At 38.9% G+C, this 12222-nt stretch overlaps 1 protein-coding gene across 8 annotated transcripts in view; it reads right to left on the bottom strand.

The window, feature by feature from the left end:
- HIVEP2 (HIVEP zinc finger 2) overlaps positions 1-12222 on the bottom strand; it is a 134924-nt gene that overhangs the window by 24824 nt on the left and 97878 nt on the right. For all 8 annotated transcript variants that reach the window (XM_063390238.1, XM_063390239.1, XM_063390244.1 and 5 more), the window contains one exon: positions 997-1041. The gene's annotated coding sequence lies outside the window, so the exon portion shown is untranslated. The remainder of the gene's footprint in view (positions 1-996; positions 1042-12222) is intronic.

Raw genomic sequence — 12222 nt, 5'->3', positions numbered from 1 at the left:
TTCCAAATTAAACAGTAGTTTTTGGAAGGCTTTTGGGGAACAGTTTAAAGGCTTGATCTCAAAAAGTCCCCCACATACTTTCAAAGCTCTTTCAGCAAATCACTGCTGAAAACAGAAGACTAACACTGTGAGTCGGAATTACCTTATCCAGTATTACTCCCCTATGGTTCAGACATGCACTTTAGTCACCTGGCCTTCCTCTCAAGTCAAAGTGGGTTGATCAGAGAAGAAATCTTTCCATATCGTGATAGGTGTGTCTGACACAGAGGCTGTCTATGCACATGGCCCTCCACTATGGAGATGCTTGTTTCTTACAGTCAACTAGTCACTTGGGGTATATACCGAATATTGCTAAAAAATCGCTGAAGTGAGATACTTCTTACCTTAGATCATCTAACTGGTTTCATAAGGAGGTGTTGTTCAACATTCTAAACTACTTTTAAACAGTCAAAAAAGAGACATCAAAGTGGCATTTCGAACACAGCACTACTGGTACCTTTCCCCAATTCCATCTTCAAACCACTATGTTAAATTCTAGTGAGAATGTCTCGCTAGAGGTAAAGGATGTATTAGAGACTGTGCTTATGTGACTTTAGCATTTTAGATTTCACTGTTGAAACAATTCCATCCAGGTATACATACATTTTTAATGCTTAAATGCAATAGGCTCCCACAGTTCTATTAAAAAGACCAAAAGCTCAGAGGTATGATTTTCACAGAAAAGTACAGCACTTGAATTTGAAGTAGAATGTTCGCTTTCTGTTTTCATGTTATCCAAACACAGGACATTTTCTGGATAAAATAGTGAGAATTATAAAGACAGCCATGATTTAACAATAGCAAGGAAAAGGGTAAAAATCAGTATTAGAGATACTGAAATACTTTTCATTCCTACAGTGGAGAAAATGAATTTGGCTTAAAGAAACAATAGCAAAATGCAGGAAAACACACAGGTAATAGGCACTTCTGATTTTTTTTTCAATATAAAGTAATTACCTGCATCTTCTAAACATCTAGTAGGCATGACTATCTTCAAATTTCCTGTGGGAAAAAAGAAGAAATTTTTGATATTAGGTATATATGATAGCAAAAATCTTTTATTCTTTACAGTAGAGGTCTGAAAATTTCACTCATCCACTGGAAAATTTCATGTTGTGTCTTAGAGGTCTGAGCAATTACATTTGAAGACTATAAGCATGAATAGTTTTAAAGGACTTAGCTTTCTAATGTGTAGATGAATAACAGCAAGTCTAAACTAATAAAGTCCCACCTTCTTGAACCAGTGAAAAGAGAGCTGCCAATGTACCTCTTCATTCCTATGCCTTTGTTAAGCCTGGATTATCCCTGAATCCCCTTGGCAAATCCCCTTTCAGTGACTCTCTCCAGCTAATACTTTTAGACTCCAGGTCTCTCATTAAATGTTTCAGGGACCAGAACAAACTCCTGGTCAGCGTGTCACCATTCAGGGACAAGAAAATGCAGTGAAATAGGAGCAGGTGTCCAAATTAGTTAACACCTGTGTGATACTACTGGAGAATACATGGCTGCCCTCTCAAAGATGAAACTTACAGAACAAAATTATAGAATACATGGCTAAAAGACTTCTGTGACTGCCACGATTTGCCACCTTTCTGACTCACCACATGGTAGGCTACTCTCTATTGTTGAAAAGATCAGCTCAGAGAAGAGGGAGCCTGAATATCACCTCATTGCCTTACGACCATTTCTCCCATCAAAGGAGGACTCTCCCTTTCACTTTTCAACAAATCTTTCCTCAAAAACAGATTTTTGCTTTTGTTTCATTGAAAAGGATGTTTGTTCAATTGTGATAACAAAAGCAACAATGACAGCATTTCTTTATGGCTTTTATTTATGCCAAAAGTCAGAGTATCTCTAAAGAAAGACCTTTAGAAACAGCTGGAACATAAGCTTCAGAGTAGGGGATATGGACTATTCCAATGATCCTCAATTAGCAACTATCGAAAAGGAGTTAGAGCATTCATGTTTTCTCCATTGAATAACACCAGAAAATTACATAAAACTAACATCTATAAAGGAAAAAAATCAACAAAAATATAAAAATACTTTTTAATTCTTTGGAATTAATAACACTTTCCAAGAACAAATGGACTTAGCAAAGCCTGATAACTTGACACAAATAGAATTAGTACCGTGCCACCTGTTATGGATTAATTAGTAGTAGTACAAATAATATATCAGTAGTTAGGCCAGCAATAACTGATGGAAGTTTGTTTTAGTCATATATTTTTTCAGTTTTAACTACAGAGAAATCATCTGTAGTACAAAATAACAGCAAGTTATCAAATGCAAGCCAGAATATTTTAGGTCATAGTGTCATTTAGCTTTGATGTGCTAATGGCTTTTTTATATAACTCTCTTGTCTGATTCACTAAAATAAAAAAAGAAAAATGCAATCCAAGTATATATTTTTTTTATTCCCTAATCCCTTCTCAAATAAAAGATGTTGGTCCAAATGGAAAAAGAAATCCTTGTGCACGAGTTATTTTATATCAGAAGTGGTTACTGCAGAGCAGCTGGGCAGAGGCTGATGAGGAAATGGCAGCTAAGTGGCCAACCAGCTCCAGCAGCTGAGCTACAGTTGCAGGCCACTAATGATGCCAATATATGAGAACAAATCAAGGAAAATGTGTGGCTTGAGAAAGCAGAAACAGGGACAAGAGTGAATGTTCGTCCCTGAGAAAGCATAAAGTTGTTTTCCATCTTCAAAGAAAAATACTTTTCTCCTCATCAGGCAATTTTGCAAATGGTGAAGGAGAAATTTCAGTAAGATGGGAGTATCCTTTCTTTTCCCTACTCCATTTACTGAGAGCACTTTTACAGAAGAAATCTGCAAGTCACAGCAATGTGACAGCAATGGTTTTATTTCAGCAAAAGATGATGCGAATATACATCCAAAACTTTTCTGTTCTGGACTGAGAACTCTGTTACAGAGTTAAAGCCATTCTTCAGTCCTACAATTTCAGAACACTCTGTACAATTTTTCAACCTACACTATGAAACAGGTATAGACTAATTACAGGGATTATTGATGGCTTAAGTATGGCAAGAGCCACTCTCCTGGGGAAAATAAATCCCTTTCCAGAACAAACATCATAATTGCTGGCTTGGTTTGAGCTGCCACCCATCCTGTGTCAAAGATGGCTTTAACATTATTTCTCTTGCTCTTTTTCCCCTCCCTGATGGGAGACTGGCCTGACTGGAGAAATGTAATACACTGCAAAGCTAGCTGGTATTCTGTCTGTTTTATCCAGTCAAGGCTATCTCATGTGGCTACGTCCACAGCCTAGCTTAAACCAACAAAAGACTTCCATTTTCCCAAATGATTAATGTTTCTCCTTTAGAAAAAAATGTAAATATACTTTTAAATATTACTTTTCATCAAATGCATACTATTTGATAGGCAGAAACTCATATTTCAAGTACTAGCTATTTAAAACCAGGGAACTAAGGATGATAAAAGTGCACAATTCTTCCAATACCTTTGGCACAGCTCAGCTCTGCTGGAGTGAGTGAGGGTAGCCCACCTACGCGGATCAGAAGCCGTATGGGGGTTGCACGGAGCACATTGTTTGACAGGAGCTGCAAAGTCCTTCCTGGCTGGGAGCCAAGCCAGGTTTCCTGGCAGGAATGCAGCCTGAGAGCCAGCTCCCCTAGTCACATTAGCTGTGCTATCTGCCTGCTTCAAAACAGGACATTTCACTTCTATGAAAACTTTGAACATGAGAAGATTACTTGGGAACCAGGAGCTGTAATTATGTCAGATGCACCTAGTAAATCAAGATTTTCAAAACTTTTGAGAAAGGAAACATTATCCTATTGCTACTTTTTCAACGAGAGTGCCTTTGTGAGCAGGGGACGTATATCTGATTGACTGCCGACCTCCAAGATTATTCCTTTTTTTTTTTTTTTTCTCTTTTTTTCAGACCATTAAAATGGTTACACTCAACAGCTTTAAAATAAAATTTGGCAAAACATTACTTTTACTGCTTCTCAATTTGTAGCTCCTATTACCGTTCATGCAAGTGAACAAATTGGAAGCTTATGTCTTCCAGGCTAAATCCTGAGTGCACCACACAGAATAAATATTGACTCTAGTGTAACGACTAAGGGTCAGATCTAGCCTTGTTTTAAATCTTTTTTGTCCAGCTCTGCCAGCACAAAGCCAACACAAAACCACAGTAACTGGCCCCTGAAGAATTTGTATTCTATAGGGCAAGTGTTAGCACAGACAAACTGCAGTGGCTCCTATGAAATCCTTACATTCACGTACAGACCTCTGCCAAGACCCTTATTAGGAAGTCTAGTTTATGTCTGGGGTAAGTCCAGCAGCCTTACAAGAGAAGCCACCTCTGAACTCTTCCCCACTTGCAACTGAGAAGAAAATTGCCTTGGCCTTTCAGGAAGAAAGACAGCATACTTTCAGCTTGCTGTCCTCCATGTTTCCCTCTGTCCTAATGAGATTCCCCAAAGAACCTCTTGGTGTTGATATTGCAGTGAAAAACATAAAAAGACTGGGATCGCTGGTAAAACATGGACTTATAGTTTCTCCTGCATGGGAAAAGTCACAGGTGGGCTAAGTCAGAAGAAGAGCTCTCAATCAGCATCCAGTGTGCACCTCTGAACTAAAGGATTTAACTGGCATTTGTTCATCCTTCTTTCCAAGGTTATATATTCATTCATGGGCTAAGGATGTTATGTAGCAACATAACAAAAAAAAAATTGCAGTCCTTGGGGTGTATAGTTTTGGCATTTTACACAAATGAGTAAAAAGGTGACCAACTGACACTTGGCAAAGTCTGAATTACTGGGGAATGGGAGCCTGCCTGTGCTTTTGCTGCAGTTTGGCAGGAGCTGTAAGACATAATTTTGCACATGCGAATCAAAGAAGGCACCTCTTTTAAAACAGGTTAGATGTATTTATTTTAATCTACCACTTTCTGTCTTGTAACTGCTGTTGTTACCTCTTAAGAGTTGAAGATGCTACTCTAATTTGTTAATTTAATTCCACCCCAGATGTTCTGTCTTCCCTCTGATTTCAGTGCTTTATTGAATGTATTGCCACTCTCCAAAACCAGCCAGAGAACCACAGTCTGGGAAAAAACCTGACATATTTAGAATAATACATATGGGTTTGGGGTTTTTTTGGGTGGTCTCTTTAGTGTTTGTGTTTTGTTGTTTTGTTGGTTTTTTTTTAATTTGGGCAGCTGAACTAATTATTACAATATACTTTTAAAAATGTCATTCAAAAGTACCATCCAATATAAACCCAAACACAGCTCAGCGAGTACACACAGTACACAATGATCTAACAAACTGTACTAAGTTTACTTGAGGACAAGCTGCAGGGCAGGATCTGTTCTCCATTGCTGTATTGTGCTCACAAGGATTCCCCAAGAAGCCAGGAACTGAGGGGACTCACTGAGAGGATCCAGTTATGGATACATCAAGGGCAGACTGCAGCCTCAGTGTGACCAAAAAACAGCTTCAGGCTTTTACTCTCATGAGGGCACATTTGTGCCCCTGGTTGTTGCTGGTTTCAAGGGACAGATTCTGTGCATGTAAAACTAGAAGTGGTATAAAACCTGGCATTTTGATTTGTGCAATTATTATTTCAGTGCTTGAACTATATCTGGGTAATACTTTGAGAATTGTTCTCATTCATTGAGAATTGGCATCTAACACAACTTAGATAACTGTAGCGGTATTATTTAATTAATTTTATATTTTTACCAAATTCAATTTAATATTAATTATTTCACATAATTCAAAATACTACCTGAGACCACTGTGAGAGTATGTTGAAGAAAATAACTGAAATCTGTCTGCTTAAAAGCACACTGAAACCAACTAAGGAAACAATTAAATAATCAACTCTGTTGTATCCTAACACCTGAACTGTAGAATCTTAGACCTGTTCAGACATTTCATATAAACGTCTATGTGCACCTGCTGTGAAGGAGAGCTAGACTCTGAATGTGATCCTACTGAGTCGGAGGTCAAGCATACACTAACAGAAAAATCAGGTATAAAACAAGAACTTCTCATTATGAGACTTGACTCAGAGAGACTAAAAGAAGACAAATTATTCCAACAACAAGGAGAGCTAAATTCTGCTGTACATTAACCTGTTATGAGTCTGAAGCAATAAGTTGCAAATTCAAGGACGTAATTCCAGATCTACTCCTCATAAAAACAAGCAGTATCAGATCACTTAGGTTTAGGCTTTTATCCTACCAATGAAATACCTGAAGTTATTTGCCACAAGGTGAAAATAAACTAATCCAACACCTCTAAGATGTCTACAGAGAAAATTGCAACATATATTGCAAGAAATGTTCAATTACACAGTAGTAAGAAAATATGGGTGATTTTCATTAAGAGATGCTGGTTTGTATCATAAATGCTTTGAGTACAGCTGCAGCAAAACACTCAGTTTTTATTATGCTAAGTATCTCAAATGTAATTTTAAACTGCTGTTCTCTGTAGAAATACAGCACCAACCAAAAACTTTAACTTCAAACTGAGTGTATTTTAAGAAGTCATAGAGAAGTCTAGAGCAGAAATGCTTTAACACTGACCTTTTAACTATAATGACAAGGATTGCTCACTTACAAGTATATCACTATTTCCTGTATCAGCATAATACACAAAGTACACATTACTACCAGATGGAAAAAAAATGTATAAAAAAAGCCTTAACGTTGCCAAAGACCAGTTGAATACTTATTTCCACAGGACGAGTATTTAAAGAAAAAAAAAAAGAGAGAGAAAAAATTACACAGGAGCAAAATTAATCTTAAAGGCTTCCTTTATAGGTAGGAATTTGAAAACAAATCACAATTCTTCTCCTTGAATTCAACAAAACTCTGCTATCAAAGAGCTACCAAGTCAAACAGTCTTGTCAACCAATTAGCAGTTAATTGATCCCTCTGATCCCACTGCTTTTAATGGATCAGGTAAGTATTTTGTTTCTGGTTGCCTAATCTTGCTGTGAACTTCAAGAGTCTGACAGAGCATTTCAGATAATACAAAAGCTACCTGCTCTGTCAGACAGGCATGTCCTGCCTTCTGACATGGACATCCTGAATCTGTCTCTGTACAAAAGCAAAGGTTTGTGATTATTCAAATATTAAACTAAACAAGAGAACTATATAAACTTCTACTCGTTTCATGCTAGTGCTTATTTCCTTGGGGAACAAGTTAAAAAATAAAAACAGTTTAATAAAATACCAATCATTTCCCATGCGGACCTTAAAACATAATGGCAGAGCAATGGCAGATCTGACAGGCAGTAATTCCAGGATTAATAAAATTTCAGAAGGCAACAAAAATACCACAACTGTTTTGCCCTGCCCATACCCCCACCCCTACTCCCCATTTTCTTTTGAACTGTAGTACACAGTGATTTATAAGGTGAGAACAGCTCCCGTGCAGAGAACAGTCAGAAACCGATGCCCACCAAAGTCCTCTTTAAAGACCATTTTGATGGCTGTAACAAGGTTTATATGATGCCTAACCCCACTGGTGCTATCTGCAGAAGAATAAGTGTCTCTCAAGGGTAAATTAAGTAGTCAGCAACAGTATTTACTAAATACACATTAACAATGTCCAGCAGTATCCAAAACAGTGCTGAGACACAAAGGAGCTCTTAATTCTTGGACAACCCTCTGTCAGCAGAAACTGAACTTTATCTCACTTTCTTCTGAGCCACAGCAGTTAAACATAAGGATACTGTGCCAAACTACATAAGTGTCAAATAGTTTCCAATCACTGTTTGCAGAATTACTTTTTGCCATGTAGAAAATAAACGGAGCTTTGGCCCTGCTCAAAAAGGGCTAAAAACCTCTGAAAAGCAAAGGCTCGGACACTAACCAATGATGCTATGTGATGCCACTGGGATTGCAATGAATTTTTTTCTCAGTTCAACACAAAGGAACGTGTTAATCGGAAAGGGAAATTTTACACCCAATAAAGGACAGATTAAGTAAACCATGAATTTAGCAGCACTTGGGAAGGATAAAGTGTATGCAAAGAGCAAGATTTCCATGTGGATATGGTCTGTAGTCATTTACAGACTAATAAAGCATCACCTACAGTAGGAAGGGGTAAGAACATTTGCACTGGAGAGTTCAAACTGTTAAAGTTGTCAGATATAAGAATTTTCCTAAGTGAAAGACATGGAAAGGCTGAAATGCCTCATCATTTTCACAGAAGGACTGCAAACAGGCAGCCACTGGGGAGAACACAGCTGTACTGGTAAATCCCTGTTAAGATATCATACAGCTTTCCCCCAAGTTTTCCCAGGAAAAAAAAAAAATCAAAATTTGGGTAAACATTACAACATTTTTAGGTACAAAGTAACTATTCTTCTCATGCCAAAAGGAAACACTAGGCAAATATCAGGCCTTTGCCTAGCATTTTCAACTCACAGGGAAAATATAACTGAATTTTCTGGGAAGTGAGGTTTTTCAAGTTAAAAAGTTACACAATCCTAATTATGCAACTGCGGCAGATTTTGTGAAGAACTATGCCTCCTTTCACACCATGTCAGAAGAAACCACTTCCATTTCACATGAAAATATCAGTATCTTTCCAACACCTTTTTGAATGAGCAAATGCACTGCTTCTGACTGAAACCCTCACCCTGGGAAGAATTACATATGAGCTTGCATTTGTTTTTCACTCACACCAATTATTATAGAAGCTTATTTTAAAACCTCTCATTGTTTACTAAGCTCTGTGGTCATCACACGTCAAAACAAAAACAGACACATCAGCAGTAGGTTCTTTTTTTTTTTTTTTTTTTTTTTTTTTTTTTTTTTTTTTTTCCCCAAAGTAGAATGGGTCTTCATAGCAGCTTTATTTCAATCCATCCTGAATACTTTGTAAGAGTTCAGCTGAGATCAGCTATTAAGCCTCAAATTCTAAATATTGCATATATGTCACAACAGTCACTACTCAGGAGCCAAAATGTTTCATTTTGACTAATGACTCAATAAAGGCATTTTGGTGCAGCAAATCCAGTCACTGAGCATTGCCTAAAGATTCTGATCACTGTATATTAATTAGACTGCATATTTAAGAATGCTGCTTTCTTTACAACCCTCAAGATGGCTAACAGAGGAAAAAAGAAAAAAAAATCACTAAAATTATTCTGGACATATTTTACAGTACTTTGTTCTTTTTTACCGTATGAAGCATTGAAAGTCAGTATGTATAATATTCAATTGCATCAGAACACCTCTTAAAAATTCAGCATTTAAAAAAAAATTGCTGCATTTTGTAGTTATACATGGAATTTCACTCTTTGCTCTTAAGTTTCTTTCTACAAAACACAAATCAACTGTGTTTGTTAACAGTACCATCACTCTCCCAAGCAAACACTCCTGAAGAGATGAATGTCTACCAAAATGCCTGAACCTACATTTAAAACCTCTGCTATTCCAGAGCTGTTGCTATTTAAGGCACAGACCAACCTGACAGCTAAGTTACAGATTCTCAACAAGCACAACACAATAAAAGCCAAAACATTTTTCGGGAAAGACACTGTTGAGATTTCATGATGACTTTTTATCAGACAAGGTCAGACCAGGGTGCATCACCACAGCACCTTCAAGTTTCATATACATATCCCATATACCAGTAACTTTTGAAACTACTCCAAGGAAACCTGCAATATGAAACCATTGAACACCAAATTACTCCTATTCATGAAAAGATGAAGTAAGTGCAGCAAAGAATCCTAATTTTAGCCTCCAGGCAAGAGGTCAACAGGCCCTAAGAGGACATTCTCATTCTGTTGCTCAGCTTTAAAAAACTCCAGACAACTTCATTCAGGGTCCTCCTTCTCCTGCATCCTTCCTGGCTCATTCCACCAAGTTTAGATTTCTTTTCATTATCAGAATTGGAAGTGAAGTCACCTAACAGACTGGCCCAAAAGTACCTTGGGTGCTTGTGATACACCAACAACCCCTGTCCACAACAAACAAAAGAAAGCATCACTAACATGCAACTCAATGTTTTGAGCTGCAAATGACCTTTAAAGATCAAATTCAACTCCCAAATATCCCCATGTCTATCCCTCAACATTTCCTTTACAGACAGGGAAATGATCACATAGAGTATATGCACAAGCATGCAGGGCTTCATGTTTGCTAAGCTATACTTGAACTAATTATTACTAAATGTTCTTGGGATAGCTCCTAACAATCTGAAATGCTGCACTGCAAACCAAAAAGATACAGGGCTATTTTCCTTAAGACAGTGCAATGTTTCAGCGCTCAGACCACCTAAGATAAATAATCGACCTAATCGGCTTGCTTATTCAGTTTGAACTCTTCCCCCTGCTTTTCCCTTCCTCCCCCACCAACAGGGTTTGAGGACACCCTGTTCGCCTGGAGATGGTGAATCACTACCAGCCAGCAGGCCCACTCGGTTCCTCAAAAGACACAAAAGCTGTAAAAATAGCTCGTACTAATGAAGCAAGTACAGCGTCAGCAGCCAGATGAGCGTGGGATCTGATAAGGGTCTGTTGCTGCAAAGGGCAAATTATTAAGAGAATGCTTCTGCCTCTCTCTCTTCTTATTAAGCTTTGTTCTTCCTTTGCTGAAACCAGCCCTCTGCAATGCCTGATAAACGACACCTGACAAGGCTGGCTGTAATTGCCAGTTTCATACCAGCGCAGGAAGTGGTGCCTCTCTACAAGCTGAAGGTACAGTGGAGGTGTCACTAAAAAAAAAAAACAACAAATAAAGAGAGACACAAATAAAGCCTAAAAATAGCCAGGACTACCCACTGAGTATGACTGTGTGGGTATATTTAGTCTGTCTAACACCAACTTTTCTTGTTAAAAACACAATCTTACCTTTATGCAAAACAGCTTCCTGTTTCTAACTTGAGAAACTTGACAACACACGGGGGGAAAAAGTCAGATTTTGAAATCATACCCTTTTCACTGACATTATAGCAAGAGTAAAGGCAGATCTTCCATGCGGCTTTTGCACCCCGACATCCCATGACAAATAGTTAGAAGCTTTCTATTAAGACATCCCAATAAACAGCCCGTCGGACTATGGGAGTAGATTCAGAGGCAAAACCAGAGCTGTACCAGCAAACTCTGGGAAGCAGCAGGAGGCGAAGGCAGGGGCAGTTCCCCCACCCTGGAGCGTGGCTGTGCCTGGCCAGTGGCAGCGGGACACAGTGGCTCTCCCACAGCCCAGTCCTGCATGCCGCACCTGCCCCAGCCTGGGGCACAGCCCTTCCCCGGCACAAAGGACCTGCCAGGAAGGGAAACATGAGTTACTGCCATTTCAGGCTGCAGCCAAAGGGTCACCCCTTGGCCAAGAACAGGAGGGCTTGACCTACTGTTGGTGCTGGCCAGCCTTGGTTGAGCTGCCACATGGACCATCCCACTGCTCATCCTGACAGGACCCCTGAGCCTCCTGTGGGTTTGACTGCAACAGGACGAGCCACAGCCACAGCTACACTCAGCTGAGGTGTTCAGAGATGTTCCCTCCAGGTCTCCCAGCCAAGTCTCCCTCCAGGGAAACTCTGTGCTCCTGCAGGCCATGCACTTCGCTCCCTGCTTCCCAAAGGGAAGGCAGGGACTGTCCCCACAATCCCCTTCAGAACATCTGCAACTATTTAAAGCCTGTGACTGCAATACCACTACTGGAAGCCACACTCATGCCAAATTCCTAGTGCTGACTAGTGCTCTGCATGAGCTGTGCAAGGAAATGGTCTCTCCCACAATTTTGCTTTTTCTATTTGATATCATGATTCATTTGGCTGATGCACACAAGAGGGATTTGTTTCATTATTATGCAGCCTTCCTGTGTGCCTCCAAATACCACCCATCACTTCTGCTGGGCTAAACAAAAACACACAGGTTTTTACCAGACCTTTTCTCTCATTTACAACAGGGAAAAAAGTCTACTGTAACATATTGCCAACTTCACACGCAAGATTCAATCCATATGATTATTCTGACATCAGAATTTTTATTTTCCTCTGATTTTAACATTAAACAAAAAGTAATTGAAGTTAATAAGACTAAATTTTTAACATTAGCCCTAGTGGGAAATAAAGACCATGTTCTTTTCTTGATATGCTGTGATTAATTCCCATTGATGCAAGAGCATTCTTTGAGCAGCATCATAGATTTGTCTTTTCATTCTTTGC

Source organism: Prinia subflava, chromosome 2, assembly GCF_021018805.1.
Source record: "Prinia subflava isolate CZ2003 ecotype Zambia chromosome 2, Cam_Psub_1.2, whole genome shotgun sequence".
NCBI classification, from domain to species: Eukaryota; Metazoa; Chordata; class Aves; order Passeriformes; family Cisticolidae; genus Prinia; species Prinia subflava.
Note: the sequence above shows the minus strand (reverse complement) of the source record. Positions and strands in the feature narration are given on the sequence as shown.